This window comes from Rhipicephalus microplus, chromosome 7, assembly GCF_043290135.1.
Source record: "Rhipicephalus microplus isolate Deutch F79 chromosome 7, USDA_Rmic, whole genome shotgun sequence".
NCBI lineage: Eukaryota > Metazoa > Arthropoda > Arachnida > Ixodida > Ixodidae > Rhipicephalus > Rhipicephalus microplus.
The window spans coordinates 107,674,775-107,679,600 of record NC_134706.1 but is presented as its reverse complement, the minus strand read 5'-3'; the positions used below and the strand labels follow the sequence as shown (position 1 = coordinate 107,679,600).

Below are 4,826 nucleotides of genomic sequence, written 5' to 3'. Positions count from 1 at the left end.
ACAGCGGCCGTCCCTCCATCCACTTTTTGGGGTTTATATGTGAATTTAGAAGTAGGAGTGACAGTCAGCACCATCTATAAGCCTAACAACGAGTGTGAAAACACTCTTATTCGCATGTTTGGCGTCACGTAGCACGTGAACTTATTATGAGCGGGCAGCTGATTAATTGTCCCTTTTATACAACCTAAACACACCAAGTCTGCCAGTACGAGACCCTCGTTCAATGAAATAAGGGAGAGAAGTGTATACCTAAGGGCTCGTATTTCCGTGTTTTAACACAATAATAATGAGATATAACAGACAGTAATGCCAAGGAATGTACAGGGGAAGTTATTAGAACCAATGGAATGTAAATAAGAAGAAAGAAGAAAGAAAAGTGGATGAAAAAGTTACCAGCTGTGAGCAGGAATCGAACCTACGACCTTCGAATAACGCGTTTGATGCTCTAACCACTGAGCTATCACAGCGGCCGTCCCTCCAACCACTTTTTGGGGTTTATATGTGAATTTAGAAGTAGGAGTGACAGTCAGCGCCATCTATAAGCCAAACAACGAGCGTGAAAACACTCTTATTCGCATGTTTGGCGTCACTCTTACTTCTAAATTCACATATAAACCCCAAAAAGTGGATGTAGGGACGGCCGCTGTGATAGCTCAGTGGTTAGAGCACCGAACGCGTTATTCGAAGGTCATAGGTTCGATTCCTGCTCGCAGCTGGTAAGTTTTTCATCCATTTTTCTTTCTTCTTTCTTCTTATTTACATTCTATTGGTTCTAATAACTTACCCTGTACATTCCTTAGCATTACTGTCTGTTATATCTCATTAATATTGTGTTAAAACACGGAAATACGAGCCCTTAGGTATACACTTCTTTCTCTTATTTCATTGAACGAGGGTCTCGTACTGGCAGACTTGGTGTGTTTAGGTTGTATGAAAGGGACAATTATTCAGCTGCCCGCTCATAATAAGTTCACGTGCTACGTGACGCCAAACATGCGAATAAGAGTGTTTTCACACTTGTTGTTTGGCTTATAGATGGCGCTGACTGTCACTCGTACTTCTAAATTCACATATAAACCTCAAAAAGTGGATGGAGGGACGGGCGCTGTGATAGCTCAATGGTTAGAGCATCGAACTCGTTATTCGAAGGTCGTAGGTTCGATTCCTGCTCACAGCTGGCAATTTTTTCATCCACTTTTCTTTCTTCTTATTTACATTCCTCTGGTTCTAATAACTTCCCCTGTACATTCCTTGGCATTACTGTGTGTTATATCTCATTATATTGTTTTAAAACACGGAAATACGAGCCCTTAGGTATACACTTCTCTCCCTTATTTCATTGAACGAGGGTCTCGTACTGGCAGACTTGGTGTGTTTAGGTTGTATAAAAGGGACAATTAATCAGCTGCCCGCTCATAATAGGTTCACGTGCTACGTGACGCCAAACATGCGAATAAGAGTGTTTTCACACTCGTTGTTTGGCTTATAGATGGCGCTGACTGTCACTCCTACTTCTAAATTCACATATAAATCCCAAAAAGTGGATGGAGGGACGGCCGCTGTGATAGCTCAGCGGTTAGAGCATCGAACGCGTTATTCGAAGGTCGTAGCTTCGATTCCTGCTCACAGCTTGTAATTTTTTCGTCCACTTTTCTTTCTTCTTTCTTCTTATTTACATTCCATTGGTTCTAATAACTTCCCCTGTACATTCCTTGGCATTACTGTCTGTTATATCTCATTATATTATGTTAAAACACGGAAATACGAGCCCTCAGGTATACACTTCTCTCCCTTATTTCATTGAACGAGGGTCTCGTACTGGCAGACTTGGTGTGTTTAGGTTGTGTAAGGGACAATTAATCAGCTGCCCGCTCATAATAAGTTTACGTGCTACGTGACGCCAAACATGCGAATAAGAGTGTTTTCACACTCGTTGTTTGGCTTCACACTCGTATAGATGGCGCTGACTGTCACTCCTACTTTTAAATTCACATATAAACCCCAAAAAGTGGATGAAGGGACGGCCGCTGTGATAGCTCGGCGGTTAGATCATCGAACGCGTTATTCGAAGGTCGTACGTTCGATTCCTGCTCACAGCTGGTAGTTTTTTCATCCACTTTTCTTTCTTCTTTCTTCTTATTTACATTCCATTGGTTTTAATAACTTCCCCTGTACATTCCTTGGCATTACTGTCTGTTATATCTCATTAATATTGTGTTAAAACACGGAAGTACGAGCCCTTAGGTATACACTTCTCTCCCTTGTATATATATATATATGTATATATATATATATATATATATATATATATATATATATATATATATATATATATATATATATATATATATGAGTGATTCGGGTGGACGATAAAGCAGTGACTGAACTATAAAGGATGTGGTAAACTTTGAGGTTATTTCAACTCCTTACAGGAGTCTTATGCCTTACAGCATTGTGCTTTAAAATGTGTGAAGAATGTCAAAATCTCACACTTGAACTTATTTGGAACATGAGTTGGGTCAGTATTGCCACGTTCTCTAATTGATTGATTTGTGGGATTTAACGTCCCAAAACCACCATATGTATATAAGAGATGCCGTAGTGAAGGGCTCCGGAAATTTCGTCCACCTGGGGTTCTTTAACGTGCACCCAAATCTGAGTACACGGGCCTACAACATTTCCGCCTCCATTGGAAATGCAGCCGCCACAGCCGGGATCTGATACCGTGACCTGCGGATCAGCAGCCGAGTACCTCAGCCACTAAACCACCGTAGTGGGGCGCAATGTTTTCTGTCTGACTCGTTTGTCCACACAACAGAATTATGGGACTGAAGAAGAAAGTCTATATGAATAAACACCAATTTTATTGAAGTATACACTCATTTAAATGCATTGTCAGGCAAATTCGTTTGTTCAATTTCACTTTTTTATTGCTGAATAAATACTTTTCGGAAACGTTTGTATGTACAACATTGCTGGCCTAATTCTGGATGAATATGCGTTAGAGTCAACATTGTCGAAACGATGTATGGAACACCATTACGGCAAAGTATATATACCTAAAGTGAAGTCAAAACGGAAGCACATCTATGGGATGCCGAAGTAGCGTTTGCATGTAACACGTCTATAAAGTTCATATTAGGTTTAAGAAAATAAAGGGCTGCAGCGTAACATCTATATCATCAACATTTACATCCATTAGATACCATTATCACCCAACTAATTTTGCAATGTACCATGGTAGTTGGTACATTACCAAGTAAGGCCTACATGCGATTTTGTTCAGATATAGTCAGGATTTCCTATCAATGAATTAAGCCGATCTCTGTAATGACCAATATCGAAACTGGCTATCTTCTAAAGATGTGTATATGCCTTAGCCTATGTACACTTGGTTGTTTTGGTGGTATACCCACAAATTATTCTGCTCGGGAACCATAGAACGGTGCTTGAAGTATTGGGTGATGTCTCATCAGGCAGGTAAACGTGCAATTACAGAAAGTAGTGCGTGGAAGCTTGAGCATTCAGAGGCACCATTCGATAGCCACAAGTTTGATGGAAATCTCTTTTGTGAAGCCAGCACTTGAGACGTGATACGGTTTTCTGTAAGCTTTAGAAGCTGTTGTGGAGCGGCAAGATGGGGTTCAAGTACTGTACATATTACTTTTTCCTTGACAACGCCATACGCATTCATTGGGATTTACATCGACTGGTGGTTTTTGTTGTACCTTTTTAAAACAAAGGCCTTGGATTCACCACGAAAATGGACCATCGACGTCCGTACAATCAGGAAAAAAAAAACACTGTGGGACGACGTCACCACTTTACATCATCATAACGAGGCGGAACGGCAAAATTTGTAGTTTTTATTGTTCAATGTGCTTCTTTGTGTATCAATTCTCTGTGAACTCGGCCTATCACTATCTATTTATTCTCTGTTTCTCTCCTTTATATTTCTCCTTTTACACATCCTTTCTTCTCTCTCTCTCTCTTCATACAAAGGCATCCATGCTTCTGAACATTGTCGCAATCATCAGATTTCTCACCCTCACTTCTCTTTCGGGCCATCGTTCGGCTTAGACAATTTCGTGTGATCGCGTCTGAGAATTTTTGTTGTTTGCAAAAACTGCTCCCTCGTTCCTTTTCTTTTTTTCTTGCTCTCTTTGTACTTGTTCTTCTCTGGCCCATGATGTTATTGCATCATTCGCCGGACGCATTAGCGCATGTTTCCTGGTAGCGGAACAGACAATGAAGACTAATATAATGAAAAAGAAAAGGAAGATGGTGAATGCCAGCTAATGAAGGATGTCATTTTCTATCAACGCTAGGCATTTTTTTATGACCTTGACAGTCCTGCGGACATTAGGTTTTATTGCAATAGCAATTACATGGACACCGTCAGCTGGATTTCACCGCCAGCGTCAGCGTGGGCGTCGATGCCATTAACCGTATATATGTACGTATCTATATATATATGAAAATGCAAGCAATGAAAATCCAGAAAAAAAGACTGAGGCACGCGGAATCAAGCGTGGTACCTCCGCGTTGCGAACGCGAGGCGCTAACGGCTGAGTCACCGAAAAGTCCCTCCTTCAACGTTCAAACAGCAAGCTATTTGTATTTACCACTTACTGCTGTTGGCGGTTATATCGGGGGGGAACTATCCGGTTTTCAGTATTGTCAGCAAGATGCCTCAATGAGCGCGTGGCGACTCTCATCTATCACGCATACTTTTGCCCGCGAAGAGGAGGGGAGTGGCCGATCTCTGGCACGCCCTTATCTCCCGGTAAGGAGAATCATACGTCTAGGGTGGTGCTGGGATTGCA

The 4,826-nt window shown here is 41.3% G+C and overlaps 1 non-coding gene across 1 annotated transcript; it reads left to right on the top strand.

Annotated features, from left to right (window-relative positions):
* Positions 1–1,104: 1,104 nt before the first annotated feature.
* TRNAT-CGU (transfer RNA threonine (anticodon CGU)) lies at positions 1,105–1,177 on the top strand. The gene has a single exon. It is a non-coding gene; the product is annotated as a tRNA-Thr (tRNA).
* Positions 1,178–4,826: the final 3,649 nt, after the last annotated feature.